Source organism: Lolium perenne, chromosome 2 (genome assembly GCF_019359855.2).
Source record: "Lolium perenne isolate Kyuss_39 chromosome 2, Kyuss_2.0, whole genome shotgun sequence".
Taxonomy (NCBI): Eukaryota; Viridiplantae; Streptophyta; class Magnoliopsida; order Poales; family Poaceae; genus Lolium; species Lolium perenne.
This window is the reverse complement of record NC_067245.2, coordinates 269,710,699-269,735,719: the sequence shown is the minus strand read 5'-3', so window position 1 is coordinate 269,735,719 and position 25,021 is coordinate 269,710,699. Positions and strand designations below refer to the sequence as shown.

At 43.1% G+C, this 25,021-nt stretch overlaps 2 long non-coding RNA genes across 6 annotated transcripts; both read right to left on the bottom strand.

Moving 5' to 3' along the window:
• Positions 1-589: 589 nt before the first annotated feature.
• LOC139836161 (uncharacterized) lies at positions 590-19,006 on the bottom strand. Of its 3 annotated transcripts, none has more exons than XR_011752616.1 (5): positions 18,970-19,006; positions 18,182-18,882; positions 2,201-2,306; positions 2,047-2,118; positions 590-933 (listed from the first exon to the last, which is right to left on the bottom strand). It is a non-coding gene; the product is annotated as an uncharacterized lncRNA (long non-coding RNA). The 3 variants fall into 3 exon arrangements; XR_011752617.1 differs by having other exon boundaries at positions 18,182-18,301; XR_011752615.1 differs by lacking the exon at positions 18,970-19,006 and having other exon boundaries at positions 18,182-18,957.
• Positions 19,007-19,213: 207 nt separating this feature from the next.
• Positions 19,214-21,976, bottom strand: LOC127335936 (uncharacterized). 3 transcript variants are annotated; one of them, XR_007873091.2, is made up of 4 exons: positions 21,149-21,976; positions 20,349-21,029; positions 20,079-20,254; positions 19,214-19,289 (listed from the first exon to the last, which is right to left on the bottom strand). It is a non-coding gene; the product is annotated as an uncharacterized lncRNA (long non-coding RNA). The 3 variants fall into 3 exon arrangements; XR_007873090.2 differs by having other exon boundaries at positions 20,349-20,570; positions 21,149-21,975; XR_007873089.2 differs by having other exon boundaries at positions 20,349-21,971.
• Positions 21,977-25,021: the final 3,045 nt, after the last annotated feature.

The window sequence follows — 25,021 nt, the reverse complement described above, 5'->3', positions numbered from 1 at the left end:
TTGCGAGCCATACAATTATTTCAACCGTTCTGCACTTGTGAGTACCGAAATACTATGTGATCTCTACATGTGAATCTTAATTAACTTACGACATTTTATTATTATTTTACTTGTTGCTCTTTGGTATTGGAGATGTAGAAGCATTAAACACATTGGGGAGGGAGCCTATTAGAACAATACTAGATTTTGATGCGCGCCTTGGCGCGCGACCCCGTTATTCCGCATTGATGATCGTTTTGTGATACACTTGATAATAAGCACTTGATAATAAGCTGAGAAAACCGTTATATATGTGTTAGCATGAAAAAGCCATTTCTTTGAAAAGTTCAGGGTGTAAACAAATTGTGGCGCAATTTTTGAGAAGGCAAGAGGCGTCAAGAACTAAACAAATTGCAACCCTGTCACCAACAAACGTTTTGTAAAACGCTATACTAAATATGTATAAAAATCTGACGCGATTTTGAAAAGGTGGCAGGCATCAAGAACAAAACAAATTGCAACCCCGGTCTATCGGACCAACAAACGTTTTGTAAAACGCTATACTAAATATGTATGGAAATCTATTAATATAAGAAAGCAGGAAGTCAAGTGTACGCATAGATCAATCCACTTTACCAGGGAGTGGGGGTGATAATACATGGAATGTCAAAGACTTAAATAACTGGACTAATAGTACTTCACATGTCAGCTAACCATTACAGAAATAGCGCCAGATGCACGTCACCAGATGAAAAAGTAGAGAAATGCAGTGCAATTAATTAAGTTCCGAAAGAAGAAAAATATATTCTAGTAGGTTCAAGTACATAGGTATGAATTTCATGTCCCCATTTCACATGATGTAATTCCAGAAGTATGCACCATCACGAGAACCTTCAATTCCCATTCTAGCATATATTGCCTTTTAATGGTGACCTGAACAAGAGGGGTCCTGACCTGAAAATAAAGGATAAATCAATAACTGTTCCGAGAGGATATGGTTAACAGAGGGTGAAACCATGGAATGAGACAACTGATCGATGTCAATGATTGACCCATAAGAATCACTTGGCAAAATAATACCAGAGTACACTGCTAAAACAGCGGTGGCCCACACATCTAAGCTCCTATAATATCAAAACCATTTTTAACAAAGCCCTCTGTTCTTGTACCTCACAGGTGATCGAGGAATTATATATTGGCCGCTTGTATTTCTCATACTTCTGAACTTTTCAAAAGACCTAAAACACATGCAAACAATATACACAACCAAAAAAAATCCGTGCGCTAAAATTTACCTACACATAGAAAATCAAATAATAGAAATAAAGATATGAATGGAGTCGAAGACTCTCAAAGCTGATGCTAACTGTACTCGTTTTTTCTCTAGCTGATGATTTTCCTGTCTTAGCCTCAGAAGTTTATATTGTTATTTCAACAGGACATTCAATATTTATGCCGACAGATAATAAGCAAAAAAATCCCATGAGAAGAGAACGCCACCATTATGCTAACCTAGCATGTGGTAGAGTTTGAAAGCATGGACCACATGATCTAACCTACCGCGGAAAATAAAGACCAGTATTAATCATTCTGCATAGAAACAACAATTTAGCTAGTGGAAATAAACCTACATGGTCTCCTATCTCTCTTCCATCATTGGAAGAACCAGATGGATGCCAGAACTCAGACATCGCCGTGTAAAGTATTCTTAAGATTTCTAATGAAACCGGACAAAATAAGGAATCAACCAACCCAATGCATAAGATGGACCGGTGGCCATGGACTCAAAGCACGATACTCTTGGCTGTTCAGTGGGTCAAGAAGATTTAATAAGGCCCACGATACAAACAAATGACAATTTCCTGAACCGATATTTTTTTGACAGCTCAACGGTGGGGCAAAAAAAACCACCTGAAGTTGACTTTTTTATTAAACCATCAACACGTTTACATCAGAGGGAGTACATGTGGTGCAGAGAGCTAGAACAAGAAACACAAGAAAAGAAGGATGATGTACCAAATTTGAATATACATTTTTATCCGAGTGCAAGTAGAATCATGCACCTACCTGTAAGGGGCTCTAAACATTTTTTGCTCCAGCTCCAGCTTACTCCAGCTCTCAGCAAGCCATGGCAAGTTTCTATTCAGTGAACATGTACATGATGTTGGAGTTGTTCCTTCACTGAACAAAACAATAATACAAAATGAGTTGGAGAAGAAACCTAAATGAGTGGCTTCACTATGGTGCTTTTCTGAGGTATCGATCAGTAAGTTGCTCTATCCTTGCGTTCGAAGATTTTACCAGAATTAACCTCAAGAACACGTGCCCTAACAGATATAAATAGAAGAAAACATCACAAAAGTGTAGGATAACGTTGCATAGAAAACAAAAAATTTCCTACCGCGAACACGCAATCCAAGCCAAGATGCAATCTAGAAGACGGTAGCAACGAGGGGGTATCGAGTCTCACCCTTGAAGAGATTCCAAAGCCTACAAGAGGAGGCTCTTGTTGCTGCGGTAGACGATCACTTGCCGCTTGCAAAAGCGCGTAGAAGATCTTGATCACGATCGGTTCCGGCGCCACGAACGGGCAGCACCTCCGTACTCGGTCACACGTTCGGTTGTTGATGAAGACGACGTCCACCTCCCCGTTCCAGCGGGCAGCGGAAGTAGTAGCTCCTCTTGAATCCGACAGCACGACGGCGTGGTGTCGGTGGTGGTGGAGAAGTCCGGCGGAGCTTCGCTAAAGCTACGCGGGAGTTATGGAGGAGAGGGGGCGGCTAGGGTTTGGGAGGGGGTGGCCGGCCACTCAAGGGGGGGCGGCCAGCTTGTGGTCTTGGGGGTGGCCGGCCCCCTCCCTTGGCCCCTCATTATATAGGTGGATCCCCAAGTGTTGGTGTCCAAGTCTTCGAATAAGACCCGAACCAAAAACCTTCCATAAGAGGGGGAAACCTAGCCCAACTAGGACTCCCACCAAAAGGTGGGATTTCCACCTCCCATGTGGGGGGTGGCCGGCCCCCTAAGGGGGAGTCCACTTGGGACTCCTCCCCACCTAGGGCTGGCCGGCCATGGAGGTGGAGTCCCATGTGGACTCCACCTTCCTTGGTGGTTTCTTCCGGACTTTTCTAGAACCTTCTAGAACCTTCCATAGAACCTTCCGTGACATTTTAATTCACATAAAATGACATCCTATATATGAATCTTATTCTCCGGACCATTCCGGAACTCCTCGTGATGTCCGGGATCTCATCCGGGACTCCGAACAAATATTCAAACTCCATTCCATATTCAAGTACTACCATTTCAACATCCAACTTTAAGTGTGCCACCCTACGGTTCGTGAACTATGCGGACATGGTTGAGTACTCACTCCGACCAATAACCAATAGCGGGATCTGGAGATCCATAATGGCTCCCACACATTCAACGATGACTTTAGTGATCGAATGAACCATTCACATACATTACCAATTCCCTTTGTCTCGCGATATTTTACTTGTCCGAGGTTTGATCTTCGGTATCACTCTATACCTTGTTCAACCTCGTTTCCTGACAAGTACTCTTTACTCGTACCGTGGTATGTGGTCTCTTATGAACTCATTCATATGCTTGCAAGACATTAGACGACATTCCACCGAGAGGGCCCAGAGTATATCTATCCATCATCGGGATGGACAAATCCCACTGTTGATCCATATGCCTCAACTCATACTTTCCGGATACTTAATCCCACCTTTATAGCCACCCATTTACGCAGTGGTGTTTGGTGTAATCAAAGTACCTTTCCGGTATAAGTGATTTACATGATCTCATGGTCATAAGGACTAGGTAACTATGTATCGAAAGCTTATAGCAAATAACTTAATGACGAGATCTTATGCTACGCTTAATTGGGTGTGTCCATTACATCATTCATACAATGACATAACCTTGTTATTAATAACATCCAATGTTCATGATTATGAAACTAATCATCCATTAATCAACAAGCTAGTTTAAGAGGCATACTAGGGACTTCTTGTTTATCTACATATCACACATGTACTAATGTTTCGGTTAATACAATTTTAGCATGATATATAAACATTTATCATAAACATAAAGATATAAATAATAACCACTTTATTATTGCCTCTAGGGCATATCTCCTTCAGTCTCCCACTTGCACTAGAGTCAATAATCTAGATTACATTGTAATATACCTAACACCCATGGCATTCTGGTGTTGGTCATGCTTTGCCCTAGGGAGAGCTTTAGTCAACGGATCTGCTACATTCAGATCAGTGTGTACTTTGCAAATCTTTACTTCTCCATCTTCGATGTACTCGCGAATCGAGTGGTAACGCAGCTTGATATGCTTCAGCCTCTTGTGTGACCTTGGCTCTTGTGCATTGGCGATGGCACCCATGTTATCACAGTAAATGATTAATGGGTCCAATGCACTAGGAACCACACCGAGCTCTACAATGAACCTCTTCATCCATACCGCTTCTGATGAAGCCTCTGAAGCCGCTATGTACTCTGATTCTGTTGAAGACTTCGCCACCGTGCACTGCTTCGAGCTTGCCCAGCTTACTGCAGCACCATTCAATATAAACACGTACCCAGATTGTGACTTAGAGTCATCGGGATCGGTGTTCCAACTTGCATCGGTGTAACCGTTTACAACGAGCTCTTGGTCACCTCCATAACAAAGAAACATATCCTTAGTTCTTTTCAAATACTTCAGGATATTCTTGATCACTGTCCAATGTTCCATTCCTGGATCACTTTGATATCTGCTAGTCAAACTAACAGCATGTGCTATATCCGGTCTAGTACATAGCATGGCATACATGATAGATCCTACTGCCGAGGCATAGGGGATATTACTCATCCTTTCTCTTTCTTCTGCCGTAGCCGGTCCTTGAGTCTTACTCAATACCTTGCCTGGTAACATAGGTAAGAACCCTTTCTTACTTTCGTCCATTCTAAACTTCTTTAGAATCTTGTCCAGATATGTACTGTGATAGCCCTATTAGGCGTCTTGATCTATCTCTATAAATCTTGATGCCTAATATATACGATGCTTCACCAAGGTCTTTCATTGAAAAACTATTATTCAAATAACCTTTAACACTGCTTAATAGTTCTATATCATTCCCGATCAATAATATGTCATCTACATATAATATCGGAATGCTACGTAGCTCCCACTCACTTTCTTGTAAATACGAGGCCTCTCCATGACACTGTATAAACCCGAAGTCTTTGATCACCTTATCAAACCGTCGGTTCCAACTTCTTGATGCTTGCTTCAGTCCATAGATTGAACGCTGAAGTTTGCATACTTTGTCAACATTTTTAGGATCGACAAAACCTTTGGGTTGTACCATATACAACTCTTCCTCAATGTCTCCATTAAGGAACGCTGTTTTGACATCCATCTGCCAAATCTCATAATCGAAAAATGCAGCTATTGCTAACAAAATCCTCACAGATTTTAGCTTCGCTACAGGTGAGAAAGTCTCATCGTAGTCAACTCCTTGAATTTGTCGGAAACCCTTTGCGACAAGTCGAGCTTTATAGACGATAATATTACCATCAGCATCTGTTTTTCTCTTGAAGATCCATTTATTCTCGACAGCCTTTCGGCTATCAGGTAAGTCTACCAAAGTCCATACTTTGTTATCATACATGGATCTCATTTCGGATTTCATGGCTTCTTGCCATTTGTTGGAATCTGGGCTCATCATCGCTTCTTCATACGTCATAGGTCCTCATCATTGTTATCCACAATCATGACATTTAGACAAGGATCATACCAATCAGGAGTGGCACGTTCCCTTGTCGATCTGCGAGGTTCAGTAGTTTCCTCGTTCGAAGTTTCATGATCATTATCATTAGCTTCCTCTGTTGCCGGTGTAGGCGGTACAGGTACAACTTCCCAGATCGCGCTACTCTCGATCAACGAGTATAGATTCATCAATCTCATCGAGTTCTACTTTTCTTCCAGTCACTTCTTTAGTGAGAAATTCTTTCTCAAGAAAGGTTCCGTTCTTAGCAACAAAGATTTTGCCTTCGGATCTGTGATAGAAAGTGTACCCTATAGTTTCCTTAGGGTATCCTATGAAGACGCATTTCTCCGCTTTGGGTTCTAGCTTGTCCGGTTGTAACTTCTTTACATAGGCTTCGCAACCCCAAACTTTCAGGAACGACAGCTTAGGTTTCTTATTAAACCATAATTCATACGGTGTCGTTTCCACGGATTTTGATGGTGCTCTATTTAAAGTGAATGCGGCTGTCTCTAATGCATAACTCCAAAATGATAACGGCAAATCAGTAAGAGACATCATAGAATGAACCATATCTAAGAGAGTTCGATTACGACGTTTGGACACACCGTTACGTTGAGGTGTTCCCGGCGGTGTCAATTGTGAAAGTATTCCGCATTTCTTTAAATGCATGCCAAACTCATAACTCAGATATTCACCTCCACGATCAGATCGTAGAAACTTAATCTTCTTGTTACGTTGATTTTCTACTTCACTTTGAAATTCCTTAAACTTCTCGAAAGTTTCGGATTTATGTTTCATGAAATAGATATACCTATATCTACTCAGATCATCTGTGAAGGTTAGAACATAACGATAACCACCGCGCGAAGCTACACTCATTGGTCCGCACACATCGGTATGTATGATTTCCAATAAGTCAGTAGCTCGCTCCATCATACCAGAAAATGGAGTCTTTGTCATTTTTCCCATTAGACATGCTTCGCATCTATCAAGTGACTCAAAGTCAAGTGATTCAAGTAATCCATCAGTATGGAGTTTCTTCATGCGTTTCACTCCAATATGACCAAGACGACAGTGCCACATATAAGTAGAATTATCATTTAATTTAATTCGCTTAGCATCAATGTTATGTATATGCGTATCACTACTATCGAGATCTAACAGAAATAAGCCATTCTTTTGTGGTGCTCGACCATAAAAGATATTATTCATAAAAATAGAACAACCATTATTCTCAGACTTGAATGAATAACCGTCTTGCATTAAACAAGATCCAGATATAATGTTCATGCTCAACGCAGGTACATAATAACAATTATTTAGGCTTAAAACTAATCCCGAAGGTAGATGTAGAGGAAGTGTGCCGACTGCGATCACATTGACCTTGGATCCGTTTCCAACGCGCATCGTCACTTCATCTTTCAGCAGTTGTCATTTATTCTTTAGTTCCTGTTTCGAGTTACAAATATGAGCAACCGAACCAGTATCAAACACCCAGGTACTAGAACGAGAACCAGTGAAATGAACATCTATAACATGTATATCAGATATACCTTCTTTCTTCTTCTTGACAAGGCCGCTCTTCAGATCAGCCAGATACTTGGAGCAATTACGCTTCCAGTGTCCCTTCTCCTTGCAGTAATAGCACTCAGCATCAGGCTTAGGGCCGTTCTTAGGTTTCATAGGAGGCGTGGCAGATTTCCTGCCACCCTTCTTGAATTTTCCCTTAGACTTGCCCTGTTTCTTGAAACTGGTGGTCTTGTTGACCATCAACACTTGGTGCTCTTTCTTGATCTCAATCTCAGTAGCTTTTAGCATGCCAAAGAGTTCAGGTAACTCCTTGTTCATGTTCTGCATATTGTAGTTCATCACAAAGTTCTTGTAACTTGGTGGCAGTGATTGAAGGACACGATTAATCCCCAGTCTGTTAGGAATCACTATTCCCAAGTCACTGAGTTTCTTCGCATGCCCGGTCATGGCGAGCATGTGCTCACTAACGGAGCTGCCTTCTTCCATCATACAGCTGAAGAAATGTTTCGATGCTTCATAGCATTCCACGGCCGCATGAGTCTCGAATATAGCTTTCAGCTCATTCATCAACTCATGAGGATCGTGGTGCTCAAAACGTTTTTGAAGATCGGATTCCAGACTGCACAGGATGGCACACTGAACTTGAGAGTACCGAGTTTTCCGAGTTGCGTAAACAGCTTTTACTTCATCGGTTTCATCTTCTGCAGGAGGGTCACCTAGCGGTGCATCAAGCACAAATTGCAGATTTCCGCCAGAGAGGAAGATCCTCACATGACGGAACCAGTCGGTGAAGTTGCTACCGTTGCTCTTAAGTTTCTCTTTCTCTAGGAACTGATTAAAATTGATTGGGGACGCCATCTCTACAACATATATTTGCAATAGTTTAGACTAAGTTTATGACAAATTGAGTTCAAATTTTAATTCAACATAATTAAAAACCTATGTGAACTCGCACTCAAAACAATATCCCTCGCATTGTCTTAGTGATCACACGAACCAAATCCACCGCACCTAAACCCGATCATCACGAGAAAAGGTGTGATTTCAATGGCGAACACTCAAAGTGTTCATCATATCAACCATATGATTCATGCTCTACCTTTCGGTATCACGTGTTCCGAGACCATGTCTGTACATGCTAGGCTCGTCAAGGCCACCTTAGTATCCGCATGTGCAAAACTGTCTTGCACCCGTTGTATGTACTTATTGAATCTATCACACCCGATCATCACGAGGTGCTTCGAGACGACAAGACTTGGTAACGGTGCTACTAAGGATGAACACTTTATTATCTTGAGATTTTAGTGAGGGATCATCTTATAATGCTACCATCACGATCTAAGCAAAATAAGATGCATAAAAGGATTAACATCACATGCAGTTCATATGTGATATGATATGGCCCTTTTGTCTTTGCGCCTTTGATCTTCATCTCCAAAGCACGGATATGATCTCCATCATCTTCGGGCATGATCTCCATCATCGTCGGCGTAGCGTCAAGGTCAATGGCGCCGTCTTCATGATTGTTCTCCATGTAGCAACTATTACAACTACTTTGAAATACTACTCAACATGAAAATTAAAGACAACCATAAGGCTCCTGCCGGTTGCCACAATACAATAATGATCATCATACATATTCATCATCATATTATGGCCATATCACATCACCAAACCCTGCAAAAACAAGTTAGACGTCTCTAATTTGGTTTGCATATTTTACGTGGTTTAGGGTTTTCGAGAGAGATCTAATCTACCTACGAACATGAACCACAACGTTGATACTAATGTTTTCAATAGAAGAGTAAATTGAATCTTTACTATAGTAGGAGAGACAGACACCCGCAAAGCCTCTTATGCAATACAAGTTGCATGTCGAACGAGGAACAAGTCTCATGAACGCGGTCATGTAAAGTTAGTCCGAGCCGCTTCATCCCACTATGCCATAAAGATGCAAAGTACTCAAACTAAAGATAACAAGAGCATCAACGCCCACAAACCATTGTGTTCTACTCGTGCAACCATCTATGCATAGACACGGCTCTGATACCACTGTAGGATAACGTTGCATAGAAAACAAAAATTTTCCTACCGCGAACACGCAATCCAAGCCAAGATGCAATCTAGAAGACGGTAGCAACGAGGGGGTATCGAGTCTCACCCTGAGATTCCAAAGCCTACAAGAGGAGGCTCTTGTTGCTGCGGTAGACGATCACTTGCCGCTTGCAAAAGCGCGTAGAAGATCTTGATCACGATCGGTTCCGGCGCCACGAACGGGCAGCACCTCCGTACTCGGTCACACGTTCGGTTGTTGATGAAGACGACGTCCACCTCCCCGTTCCAGCGGGCAGCGGAAGTAGTAGCTCCTCTTGAATCTGACAAAGACGACGGGGTGGTGTCGGTGGTGGTGGAGATGTCCGGGGGAGCTTCGCTAACGCTCCGCGGGTGTTTTGGTGGAGTGGGGGGGGCTTGGGTTTGGGCGGGGGTGGCCGGCCACTCAGGGGGGGCGGCCAGCTTGTGGTCTTGGGGGTGGCCGGCCCCCTCCCTTGGCCCCTCATTATATAGGTGGATCCCCAAGTGTTGGTGTCCAAGTCTTCGAATAAGACCCGAACCAAAAACCTTCCATAAGAGGGGGAAACCTAGCCCAACTAAGACTCCCACCAAAAGGTGGGATTTCCACCTCCCATGTGGGGGGTGGCCGGCCCCCTAAGGGGGAGTCCACTTGGGACTCCTCCCCACCTAGGGCTGGCCGGCCATGGAGGTGGAGTCCCATGTGGACTCCACCTTCCTTGGTGGTTTCTTCCGGACTTTTCTAGAACCTTCTAGAACCTTCCATAGAACCTTCCGTGACATTTTAATTCACATAAAATGACATCCTATATATGAATCTTATTCTCCTGACCATTCCTAACTCCTCGTGATGTCCAGATCTCATCCGGACTCCGAACAAATATTCAAACTCCATTCCATATTCAAGTACTACCATTTCAACATCCAACTTTAAGTGTGTCACCCTACGGTTCGTGAACTATGCGGACATGGTTGAGTACTCACTCCGACCAATAACCAATAGCGGGATCTGGAGATCCATAATGGCTCCCACACATTCAACGATGACTTTAGTGATCGAATGAACCATTCACATACATTACCAATTCCCTTTGTCTCGCGATATTTTACTTGTCCGAGGTTTGATCTTCGGTATCACTCTATACCTTGTTCAACCTCGTCTCCTGACAAGTACTCTTTACTCATACCGTGGTATGTGGTCTCTTATGAACTCATTCATATGCTTGCAAGACATTAGACGACATTCCACCGAGAGGGCCCAGAGTATATCTATCCATCATCGGGATGGACAAATCCCACTGTTGATCCATATGCCTCAACTCATACTTTCCGGATACTTAATCCCACCTTTATAGCCACCCATTTACGCAGTGGTGTTTGGTGTAATCAAAGTACCTTTCCGGTATAAGTGATTTACATGATCTCATGGTCATAAGGACTAGGTAACTATGTATCGAAAGCTTATAGCAAATAACTTAATGACGAGATCTTATGCTACGCTTAATTGGGTGTGTCCATTACATCATTCATACAATGACATAACCTTGTTATTAATAACATCCAATGTTCATGATTATGAAACTAATCATCCATTAATCAACAAGCTAGTTTAAGAGGCATACTAGGGACTTCTTGTTTATCTACATATCACACATGTACTAATGTTTCGGTTAATACAATTTTAGCATGATATATAAACATTTATCATAAACATAAAGATATAAATAATAACCACTTTATTATTGCCTCTAGGGCATATCTCCTTCAGTCTCCCACTTGCACTAGAGTCAATAATCTAGATTACATTGTAATATACCTAACACCCATGGCATTCTGGTGTTGGTCATGCTTTGCCCTAGGGAGAGCTTTAGTCAACGGATCTGCTACATTCAGATCAGTGTGTACTTTGCAAATCTTTACTTCTCCATCTTCGATGTACTCGCGAATCGAGTGGTAACGCAGCTTGATATGCTTCAGCCTCTTGTGTGACCTTGGCTCTTGTGCATTGGCGATGGCACCCATGTTATCACAGTAAATGATTAATGGGTCCAATGCACTAGGAACCACACCGAGCTCTACAATGAACCTCTTCATCCATACCGCTTCTGATGAAGCCTCTGAAGCCGCTATGTACTCTGATTCTGCTGAAGACTTCACCACCATGCACTGCTTCGAGCTTGCCCGGCTTACTGCAGCACCATTCAATATAAACACGTACCCAGACTGTGACTTAGAGTCATCAGGATCAGTGTTCCAACTTGCATCGGTGTAACCGTTTACAACGAGCTCTTGGTCACCTCCATAACAAAGAAACATATCCTTAGTTCTTTTCAAATACTTCAGGATATTCTTGACCGCTGTCCAGTGTTCCATTCCTGGATCACTTTGATATCTGCTAGTCAAACTAACAAAGATGTGCTATATCCGGTCTAGTACATAGCATGGCATACATGATAGATCCTCTTGCCGAGGCATAGGGGATATTACTCATCCTTTCTCTTTCTTCTGCCGTAGCCGGTCCTTGAGTCTTACTCAATACCTTGCTCGGTAACATAGGTAAGAACCCTTTCTTACTTTCGTCCATTCTAAACTTCTTTAGAATCTTGTCCAGATATGTACTCTGTGATAGCCCTATTAGGCGTCTTGATCTATCTCTATAAATCTTGATGCCTAATATATACGATGCTTCACCAAGGTCTTTCATTGAAAAACTATTATTCAAATAACCTTTAACACTGCTTAATAGTTCTATATCATTCCCGATCAATAATATGTCATCTACATATAATATCAGGAATGCTACGTAGCTCCCACTCACTTTCTTGTAAATACAGGCCTCTCCATGACCTTTGTATAAACCCGAAGTCTTTGATCACCTTATCAAAACGTCGGTTCCAACTTCTTGATGCTTGCTTCAGTCCATAGATTGAACGCTGAAGTTTGCATACTTTGTCGACATTTTTAGGATCGACAAAACCTTTGGGTTGTACCATATACAACTCTTCCTCAATGTCTCCATTAAGGAACGCTGTTTTGACATCCATCTGCCAAATCTCATAATCGAAAAATGCAGCTATTGCTAACAAAATCCTCACAGATTTTAGCTTCGCTACAGGTGAGAAAGTCTCATCGTAGTCAACTCCTTGAATTTGTCGGAAACCCTTTGCGACAAGTCGAGCTTTATAGACGATAATATTACCATCGGCATCTGTTTTTCTCTTGAAGATCCATTTATTCTCGACAGCCTTTCGGCTATCGGGTAAGTCTACCAAAGTCCATACTTTGTTATCATACATGGATCTCATTTCGGATTTCATGGCTTCTTGCCATTTGTTGGAATACGGGCTCATCATCGCTTCTTCATACGTCGCAGGTCCTCATCATTGTTATCCACAATCATGACATTTAGACAAGGATCATACCAATCAGGAGTGGCACGTTCCCTTGTCGATCTGCGAGGTTCAGTAGTTTCCTCGTTCGAAGTTTCATGATCATTATCATTAGCTTCCTCTGTTGCCGGTGTAGGCGGTACAGTACAACTTCCGATACTGCGCTACTCGATCAACGAGTATAGATTCATCAATCTCATCGAGTTCTACTTTTCTTCCAAGTCACTTCTTTAGTGAGAAATTCTTTCTCAAGAAAGGTTCCGTTCTTAGCAACAAAGATTTTGCCTTCGGATCTGTGATAGAAAGTGTACCCTATAGTTTCCTTAGGGTATCCTATGAAGACGCATTTCTCCGCTTTGGGTTCTAGCTTGTCCGGTTGTAACTTCTTTACATAGGCTTCGCAACCCCAAACTTTCAGAACGACAGCTTAGGTTTCTTATTAAACCATAATTCATACGGTGTCGTTTCCACGGATTTTGATGGTGCTCTATTTAAAGTGAATGCGGCTGTCTCTAATGCATAACTCCAAAATGATAACGGCAAATCAGTAAGAGACATCATAGAACGAACCATCTCGAAGCGAGTTCGATTACGACGTTTGGACACACCGTTACGTTGAGGTGTTCCCAAGCGGTGTCAATTGTGAAAGTATTCCGCATTTCTTTAAATGCATGCCAAACTCATAACTCAGATATTCACCTCCACGATCAGATCGTAGAAACTTAATCTTCTTGTTACGTTGATTTTCTACTTCACTTTGAAATTCCTTAAACTTCTCGAAAGTTTCGGATTTATGTTTCATGAAATAGATATACCTATATCTACTCAGATCATCTGTGAAGGTTAGAACATAACGATAACCATCACATGCGACGCTACACTCATTGGTCCGCACACATCGGTATGTATGATTTCCAATAAGTCAAGAGCTCGCTCCATCATACCGAAAATGGAGTCTTTGTCATTTTTCCCATTAGACATGCTTCGCATCTATCAAGTGACTCAAAGTCAAGTGATTCAAGTAATCCATCGGTATGGAGTTTCTTCATGCGTTTCACTCCAATATGACCAAAACGACGATTGCCACATATAAGTAGAATTATCATTTAATTTAATTCGCTTAGCATCAATGTTATGTATATGCGTATCACTACTATCGAGATCTAACAAATAAGCCATTCTTTTGTGGTGCTCGACCATAAAAGATATTATTCATAAAAATAGAACAACCATTATTCTCAGATTTGAATGAATAACCGTCTTGCATTAAACAAGATCCAGATATAATGTTCATGCTCAACGCAGGTACATAATAACAATTATTTAGGCTTAAAACTAATCCCGAAGGTAGATGTAGAGGAAGTGTGCCGATCGCGATCACATTGACCTTGGATCCGTTTCCAACGCGCATCGTCACTTCATCTTTCAACAGCTTGTCATTTATTCTTTAGTTCCTGCTTTCGAGTTACAAATATGAGCAACCGAACCAAGATCAAATACCCAGTGTACTAGAACGAGAACCAAAGTGAAATGAACATCTATAACATGTATATCAGATATACCTTCTTTCTTCTTCTTGACAAGGCCGCTCTTCAGATCAGCGGATACTTGGAGCAATTACGCTTCCAGTTGTCCCTTCTCCTTGCAAAAGAATAGCACTCAGCATCGTGCTTAGGGCCGTTCTTAGGTTTCATAGGAGGCGTGGCATTTCTTGCCACCCTTCTTGAATTTTCCCTTAGACTTGCCCTGTTTCTTGAAACCGGTGGTCTTGTTGACCATCAACACTTGGTGCTCTTTCTTGATCTCAATCTCAGCAGCTTTTAGCATGCCAAAGAGTTCGTGTAACTCCTTGTTCATGTTCTCGCATATTGTAGTTCATCACAAAGTTCTTGTAACTTGGTGGCAGTGATTGAAGGACACGATTAATCCCCAGTCTATTAGGAATCACTATTCCCAAGTCACTGAGTTTCTTCGCATGCCCGGTCATGGCGAGCATGTGCTCACTAACGGAGCTGCCTTCTTCCATCATACAGCTGAAGAAATGTTTCGATGCTTCATAGCATTCCACGGCCGCATGAGTCTCGAATATAGCTTTCAGCTCATTCATCAACTCATGAGGATCGTGGTGCTCAAAACGTTTTTGAAGATCGGATTCCAGATCGCACAGATGGCACACCGAACTTGAGAGTACCGAGTTTTCCGAGTTGCGTAAACAGCTTTTACTTCATCGGTTTCATCTTACGCAGGAGGGTCACCTAGCGGTGCATCAAGCACAAATTGCAGATTTCCGCCAGAGAGGAAGATCCTCACATGACGGAACCAGTCGGTGAAGTTGCTACCGTTGCTCTTAAGTTTCTCTTTCTCTAGGAACTGATTAAAATTGATTGGGGACGCCATCTCTACAACATATATTTGCAATAGTTTAGACTAAGTTTATGACAAATTGAGTTCAAATTTTAATTCAACATAATTAAAAACCTATGTGAACTCCCACTCAAAACAATATCCCTCGCATTGTCTTAGTGATCACACGAACCAAATCCACCGCACCTAAACCCGATCATCACGAGAAAAGGTGTGATTTCAATGGCGAACACTCAAAGTGTTCATCATATCAACCATATGATTCATGCTCTACCTTTCGGTATCACGTGTTCCGAGACCATGTCTGTACATGCTAGGCTCGTCAAGGCCACCTTAGTATCCGCATGTGCAAAACTGTCTTGCACCCGTTGTATGTACTTATTGAATCTATCACACCCGATCATCACGAGGTCCTTCGAGACGACAAGACTTGGTAACGGTGCTACTAAGGATGAACACTTTATTATCTTGAGATTTTAGTGAGGGATCATCTTATAATGCTACCGTCGCGATCTAAGCAAAATAAGATGCATAAAAGGATTAACATCACATGCAGTTCATATGTGATATGATATGGCCCTTTTGTCTTTGCGCCTTTGATCTTCATCTCCAAAGCACGGATATGATCTCCATCATCTTCGGGCATGATCTCCATCATCGTCGGCGTAGCGTCAAGGTCAATGGCACCGTCTTCATGATTGTTCTCCATGTAGCAACTATTACAACTACTTTGAAATACTACTCAACATGAAAATTAAAGACAACCATAAGGCTCCTGCCGGTTGCCACAATACAATAATGATCATCATACATATTCATCATCATATTATGGCCATATCACATCACCAAACCCTGCAAAAACAAGTTAGACGTCTCTAATTTGGTTTGCATATTTTACGTGGTTTAGGGTTTTCGAGAGAGATCTAATCTACCTACGAACATGAACCACAACGTTGATACTAATGTTTTCAATAGAAGAGTAAATTGAATCTTTACTATAGTAGGAGAGACAGACACCCGCAAAGCCTCTTATGCAATACAAGTTGCATGTCGAACGAGGAACAAGTCTCATGAACGCGGTCATGTAAAGTTAGTCCGAGCCGCTTCATCCCACTATGCCATAAAGATGCAAAGTACTCAAACTAAAGATAACAAGAGCATCAACGCCCACAAACCATTGTGTTCTACTCGTGCAACCATCTATGCATAGACACGGCTCTGATACCACTGTAGGATAACGTTGCATAGAAAACAAAAATTTTCCTACCGCGAACACGCAATCCAAGCCAAGATGCAATCTAGAAGACGGTAGCAACGAGGGGGTATCGAGTCTCACCCTGAGATTCCAAAGCCTACAAGAGGAGGCTCTTGTTGCTGCGGTAGACGATCACTTGCCGCTTGCAAAAGCGCGTAGAAGATCTTGATCACGATCGGTTCCGGCGCCACGAACGGGCAGCACCTCCGTACTCGGTCACACGTTCGGTTGTTGATGAAGACGACGTCCACCTCCCCGTTCCAGCGGGCAGCGGAAGTAGTAGCTCCTCTTGAATCCGACAGCACGACGGCGTGGTGTCGGTGGTGGTGGAGAAGTCCGGCGGAGCTTCGCTAAAGCTACGCGGGAGTTATGGAGGAGAGGGGGCGGCTAGGGTTTGGGAGGGGGTGGCCGGCCACTCAAGGGGGGGCGGCCAGCTTGTGGTCTTGGGGGTGGCCGGCCCCCTCCCTTGGCCCCTCATTATATAGGTGGATCCCCAAGTGTTGGTGTCCAAGTCTTCGAATAAGACCCGAACCAAAAACCTTCCATAAGAGGGGGAAACCTAGCCCAACTAGGACTCCCACCAAAAGGTGGGATTTCCACCTCCCATGTGGGGGGTGGCCGGCCCCCTAAGGGGGAGTCCACTTGGGACTCCTCCCCACCTAGGGCTGGCCGGCCATGGAGGTGGAGTCCCATGTGGACTCCACCTTCCTTGGTGGTTTCTTCCGGACTTTTCTAGAACCTTCTAGAACCTTCCATAGAACCTTCCGTGACATTTTAATTCACATAAAATGACATCCTATATATGAATCTTATTCTCCGGACCATTCCGGAACTCCTCGTGATGTCCGGGATCTCATCCGGGACTCCGAACAAATATTCAAACTCCATTCCATATTCAAGTACTACCATTTCAACATCCAACTTTAAGTGTGTCACCCTACGGTTCGTGAACTATGCGGACATGGTTGAGTACTCACTCCGACCAATAACCAATAGCGGGATCTGGAGATCCATAATGGCTCCCACACATTCAACGATGACTTTAGTGATCGAATGAACCATTCACATACATTACCAATTCCCTTTGTCTCGCGATATTTTACTTGTCCGAGGTTTGATCTTCGGTATCACTCTATACCTTGTTCAACCTCGTCTCCTGACAAGTACTCTTTACTCGTACCGTGGTATGTGGTCTCTTATGAACTCATTCATATGCTTGCAAGATATTAGACGACATTCCACCGAGAGGGCCCAGAGTATATCTATCCGTCATCGGGATGGACAAATCCCACTGTTGATCCATATGCTTCAACTCATACTTTCCGGATACTTAATCCCACCTTTATAGCCACCCATTTACGCAGTGGTGTTTGGTGTAATCAAATTACCTTTCCGGTATAAGTGATTTACATGATCTCATGGTCATAAGGACTAGGTAACTATGTATCGAAAGCTTATAGCAAATAACTTAATGACGAGATCTTATGCTACGCTTAATTGGGTGTGTCCATTACATCATTCATACAATGACATAACCTTGTTATTAATAACATCCAATGTTCATGATTATGAAACTAATCATCCATTAATCAACAAGCTAGTTTAAGAGGCATACTAGGGACTTCTTGTTTATCTACATATCACACATGTACTAATGTTTCGGTTAATACAATTTTAGCATGATATATAAACATTTATCATAAACATAAAGATATAAATAATAACCACTTTATTATTGCCTCTAGGGTATATCTCCTTCAAAAAGCAGAGTACATAAAAAGAGATCCATTTTGAAAGAAAAGGCAGCAAACCAATACCTTAACTGCATATCAAGATGGGGAGGAGAGGCATGGAAAGCATGATGCCCGTGAATGTGAAATACATAAATACAACTTCAGATATCGGTTCCAGTGTCCAGCTTATCACAAGTACCTCTCCTTCATATGATAACTAATAATAAGTATGTGAAACTAAAATTTCAGGAGAACATTTATATCTCCTAAAAGCATATCCTAACTATATGCCGAAGAAAATCTCGATTCCATGGCCCATGTCTGCTCCTACAGTGTGCCAGCTTAGTGCACCATTGACCGCGGATGAAGACTCTAGGGAGAACAACATAAGAAATGGCATACCTAGGGTTGCTGCATAGATGTATTCTCTATATATAATAAAAGAGGGCATGTAAAGAATCAAAAAACAAAGAGAAAGAGCTACTTAAATCTTGCTATCCAGGCCTCAAGGCCATTGTATACTCTTCTTCTCGCTCGGTGGAAGACCTTATGCATCAACTCAAGGATTATCTCGCGTCTAAAGACCTGGTTGAGTTCCTCTGAATAAACAGTTATTTCTGCAGAGCCAACAATCCATGTGCTGCAGCATGTCTCTTATAATAAGTCTATCCATAAGAAAAATCCGAAAAAGTGTGTTTGAGTTGACTGCATGATTTCCATAACTGCTAAGAGACAATCTTCGAGACGAGGCCACCAAAAAGGTGTTTTTCATTCTCAGGTCCTCACTACAGGATTTGTAACAGGAAGTTTTAAATGAAGAATCTTATGATTGAATTTATAAACTGGCCTCATAAACGTAGGAACTTACTTACCGTTTTTCTTACACAAAAGAAGCTACATCAACCTGCTGCACAAGGTATGAAAGAACACTAAGATGAACATTTTCTAATTATAGAGCAGTCAATGGTACAGTAAAAACAGAATGTGTAAGAGAAAGCAGAGAAGAAACATAAGAAGAAACATAAGACAGTTTAAATTAAAACACAAATTGATTCAAGGGCTAAGCTAGAAATGTTTGAAAGACAAGGAAAATGTCTAGCATCACAGAGAGCTTACCAAATGAGGCCTTGTTCTAGTCATACTGAAAGAGGCTCATGTATTTTTCCGCTCCTGCTCCAACAATTGCAGTAAGCTATTCATAGTGAAATAAGGTGTGAGGTCCAAGATTATCATGCCAAGGAATCATTGATGGACCAATTTAAAGAACCATGAGCTAAAAAGGGAAAATGAATAATTTCCCGAGGTCAGTAATAATCATCAACACAGCATAATTGCATTAGTTAGCTGCAGTGAAATCTCAAGCATATAATAAACTACATGAGCAATTTAAATGGACCTTTAGCATATTTCCTGAAGGCAGAAAATATGCCCCATAGCCAGAGGTTAATCACTTGAAGTCAATAGCTACTATCCTACAGCTGATTAGTGTACAACTCTATGGTTCATCTTGCTGTTTATCGAGCACCTACATGAGCATGTACGGATCACCAAGATCTATAGATCTTATATAGAACAGATCGAATAGACCCTCACATATTTTTCCTCCCAGCCACAATTAGCTGTACACCTTTGCTAACAATTAGAATGGCGACACCAGTTAGAATCCTCACCAAACAAAGAAAGCCTCATAGTTAGAACACCAAAATCTAAATGCCAATGTAATATGCATATAGTGTGGACATAGGTTTCAGCATTCTATTATATGCTCCTATAATTCCTAGCAGATAGAAGGCTTGCACTTGGGGTATTGAAGAACACCATATACGTTGTCTTACAACCAACTGTACTGCTAAGCTAAATATGAAATAAGCATGTGTTTTTGTTACTCATTGCCTTTGTATAGAAATCATAAGAATTATATATGACAGTTCTTATGCTTCATTAGGGAGAAATAAAAAACTTAGAAAAAGTTGCCGCTCACCTCACATGAGGTGGACAGCGGGGTCAGCAGTGGAGTCCATCACCAATCATGCACACAAGGTGAGAAGATAGCACCGCGTCTGAGCGGCATACGAGAAGACGTAGTCCTCGACAGAGCTAAGGAGAAAGACCCGCATTAGCTTGATGCCAAAATCGCGGCTGCCACTCTTGTATTTCCTGTAACAAAAAAAAGATCACGCTCCTGTCTCCCACAGTTTTTGCCACTGAACATTGAAGAAGAAAAAGAATAAGAGAGGATGAAAATGTACACCAGCCATAGGTTTGTCCTGTATGCTTGTCCATGACCCAAGGACTTCACTTGACCCAACGGAAGACAAGCATCACCATCCGGGTGCTAGGTTGACAATAAGGATGCTTGCATCTGAGACGGTCTCCAAAAAGAGAAAATTTCCTACCTCGTGCACTTGCAAAGTATACATCCTCCTAAAACACACAGATTTCTTCTAGTTGGCAGCAAGTCAACTAAAAAAACCTGAAACCATAAGTTCACTAATAAGCATCTAACGGACTATAATTATAGTATAGCCTATGAAAACGAGGAAGAAATGGCACATAAGTTCACTAACAAGCAGCCAAATCCCTGAATCATTACACCCTGTATAACACAAAAGCATAGGTGAAGCAAGTTGAATACGAAGCCTAACTGTAAATAAATGATGGATTAATAGGAGTGGAATGTCTGAACATTTAAGTGTGCCTCTTTAGCAGCATCTATTAGTCATCGAATGCATTTCCATATTTTGGTAACAAAGGGAGCATAAAACATATTATGTATATAACAAATATCAGAAGTGTGACCATCAATCTACAAGCTAGGACACCATGTTGACACATATTGCACATCCTTGATGTCCGGAGAAAAAACATGATCCAGCTTGACATGTTCTGATGAACCAAGAGAGTGAATATGACCCCAAACCACCAAGAGTTTCTACTCAATCAGCTCGGCATCGAGAAATTAGCAGGCACCAAAAGATCAATCAAATAAACAACTTAGATTCATATCATGTAGGAAAAATTGAAGACAAAATAACAAGAATCTTGAATAACCTGGAGACTATAAAATCCAATGGAGAAGATGTCTAGGTGGCTAGGCGATTTTGGATCTTTCCCAACATCTCAATGGCTGACTCCTTGTCACCATCATGGAGCAACAACTTAACTTTGGCATGTTACTCCGTGAGCTACTGCAGCAAGAAAGTGTTCGCAGTGAATCAGAGAGAGAAATAGAGAGATGGGAGGAAAGATAGAGAACCTATAGATATGGCCAAGTTGAGGTACAGGCAGTGCGACCGGCCGGCCACCAGCCGCTCCTCCCGCGAGGTCGTGTTCCTGCAACCGCGTCAAGGCGCTGCTGGCTCCCCGCGCAGTAGCACGCCGTTGGAGACGGCCAGCGAGCAGGAGGCGGGGTGCGGCGGCGCGAGGGAAGGGCCGGCGGCTCGGGAGGGGCGGCGGCTCGGGAGAGATGAGGAGCAGGAGAGGAGGAGGGGACGGCGGCGCTAGGGCAGAGCAGGAGGCGGGGTGCGGCGACGCTGGCGCGGCGGAGCTCGGGTGGCGGCGGGGCGGGCGAGGGGAGCGAGCAGAGAGGAGGAGGAAAAGAGGCGGCGCGACGGGAGGTCCAGGAGCGACGCGCGAGGACGAGGGTTGCGTGCTCTCTCCCCGACGCTGGGCCGGGCGGGCTTTCCCTGACCCGTGGATAAAATGCGGATCTGCGGGAGGGCCTCACTGCCCTGGACGAAATCGACCGCCGAGATCGCGCCACATCAGCTCGATCTGACGGCCCAAAATCCAAACGCCTGTGAGAGCCCCTATGGGGGGCATCATATACACCTTTAGACTAGATTTAAATGTGCGCCTTGGCGCACGATCCCGTGAAACTCGTGTCAATGTAAACTCTATATAACGGACAGAGTATAGAACCATGAAATATCTTATAGTAGCAAACACTCAATGACTATGTCAAAAGCAACAGAAATAAAAAAGGAACAACAAAAGCATTATCTACAAATGGTCTTCGGAGGCTACGTCGGAGGAAAACTCTGATTGTTTTAGTTGGGTTAATACATTATCTCTCTTCTTGTGTCACTTTAATCTCTTTCTGCAACTCAACCTTGGATTTTCCAAACTGTTCGGTCAGGCCTCAAATGCTCTTCTGTAAGTCATCATTAGATTGCTATAGAAATGAAATAGTCGTACTTTGCTTTTCTACCTCTGTCTCAAGGTTCCTGGTGGAAACGTGAGACTGTTGTAAGTCTGACAGAGCTGTGTCCTTCTCTTCACGTAGTGTTACAATTTTCTCAAGCAATCTGCTCCTTGATTCCTCCCATCTCTTATTCAAGCTAGCATTGCTATTCTTGTCTTCATCAGCAAGTTTCTCCTCAATTCTAAGATTCTCAATTGAAACCACATACTGCTGCAACTCTAAGAGAGTTTTATCTTGTCTTGAAATGCTACAATTTCAGCATGTAAACTAACCATGGCCTCTTCAGATCGTTTCTTCAGGTCAGAGTTACTCTTCTGCAGATCTTCATTGGCAGGCTGTAGAATATAGTTGTTTTCTCTTTGCTGCTCTAACTCACATTCAAGGCTCTTGACTGAAGCATTTGACTTTTTTAAATAATAAAGGGCGTGTTCCTTCTATTCTTGTAACAGAATGATCTCTTGCATATTAGTCTTAGCATCTTCCAGCTGCCTATCCAAGCTAGAATTTTTCTCCTGTAGAATACTCTTAGAATGAAAATGACAAATGAAAATTAGACATGAAAAGACAGAAATGATCAATTATGTTTTTATTTCCAGCGCACCATGATGATGCCATAAAAACCGGTGCCTCACATCTTCTCTTGTTTTAGATTTGCTTCTATTGAAGGGTCGTGATTTTGTACGGTAGTAAAAACAGTTGCAGGCTATTCTGAATGAAGTCAAGGAAAAAAGAAAATGCTACTAAATGATGATTGTGTGGTTAGTGTCAAGTACAGAGAATGCATCAAAACATTGCATGGATGATGTCCAACAGGACATGGGTGGGCTTTTAAAAGAAAAAGGTCAGCCAAGAACAATGCATATGCCCGTATAGTATTATAATGTGTTATCTTTTTAGACTTCAGATTTTATGCATAATCTAAAAAACATGCATCTGAATGAAAAAGTCGATGGCACAAATATTTAAATAAATATAAGCAAAGACTCAAACTTGGAAAAGAGCAACACAGTGTCCATATAGTTATGGGTTTTACTGATATACAAAAAAGTTTATATGATGGTATCTATGGAAGGTAACTTCATTTGAAATCTCACTTATTCCCACAAATCTGATATCCCTAGATGATGATGTAAGTTCCTTTTAACATTAACAATAACAGAACCAGAAAGTAAGAAAAGCTCGACGTATTCCCAAACATTAAATATTTGAGAAAAAAAGATGCTTCTTACACAAACTATTGTACCTTGGTCAGATCAACCAGCAGAAGACATTGATACCCTTTGATCCTCGTCATCTCAGTCTTTGATAGGATGTAAGAACAACTTGCAGAAAGATAAATCCTATGCTTATGATATCCTGACAGGCTATTTCAGTCTAATACTAAAATATGTACATCATAAACTGATCTACACTGTAAGTTTTTTAAACAGAAGGCTCGAAAGCCCAGCTTTGAATTAACAAAGCCATCAACCGGCCAGGAGTTACAACAGGACACCACACCACGCACACCATGGCAAGAAAGATACAAGGGTACACACAGAACGAATTACAACACTGCACTAAGCGCGAGCGCAGAAGTGCAGACCGCCGTTGTTCGACACCAAGGACACCAGCCGGAGGCACGGCGAGGCACTGCCCGGAGCAGAATTGTAGTCTTGAATCCGAGGAGAACAGCCAGGACTCCGAGCACCAGAAGCACCAACCTGTTCTCATGCCGAAGAGGGTCCCTGCCCTCTCGCCTGGCTCGAAGGCGTCGAACCATCGAACATGAGAGAAGCTCACCCGAGAGCTGCAGAGGTGTTGGGCTCCGGACCTGACGCCACCCTGGAGAAGACTACCTTGACGAAGATCACACCATACCGGCCACACTGCTGAGCACTTGGACATCCACCAGCGACGAGAAATCCGCCGGGAGCACCTGCAGAGGACGGGGCAGACTGCCGTCGACACACGCATACGGGCTAGAGATCACCGCAGCTGCTCAAGGACCGACATTGCCCAAAGCTGCAGCCTTCAGCTCCGCCACCCTACCCAAACCTCCCCAGGCGGCGCCTCCAAGAAGGTCACGGCGCAGCAGCGCGTCGCCGCCGCCCAATCAGCGAGATTTTGGACTTTCGTCCGGGAGGTTGGGAGAAGGTGAACAGGAGCCAAGACCAGCAGCTACTACCTCAGAACCGACGTGAACCGTATATCCACGCCGCAGACGCCGCCCGCCGCCGCCTCACATCCCGAGGAGTCGAGGACGCCGGACCGAGGCACCCACCACGATGCCCGCCGCAGGACATCGGGAGACGGCTGCCAGCGCCCTCGCCGCTCGCCGGCCGACGCATCGGGGCCGCCCACCCGAGGCAGCCCAGATGAGGCCCAGACCTAGGCCCGCTGGCCCAGATCTGGGCCCGCCGCCGCCACCCATGGCTACGGGCACGTCGTCGCAGGGCCGCGCCAGCCAGCCAGGAGCCGCGCCGCCACCCCGCCGGAGTTGTGTCTTCACCACGCCGTGGTCAGGCCACCGCGCCGCCGCGCCAGACGTCGAGCTGAAATCTACACTGTAAGTCTGATAGAGTGAGGCTTAGACTGTTCTGGGTCACCTGAATCTCGGATGCATAGAGAGTATGCATGAGTTCAAATCTTAATCCTTGGCGCACGATCCCGTGGCTCTCGCACCAGTTTCTATTGTGTGAATAATTCATTTGGATCGAGGAGATTCTTTCTCATCATAA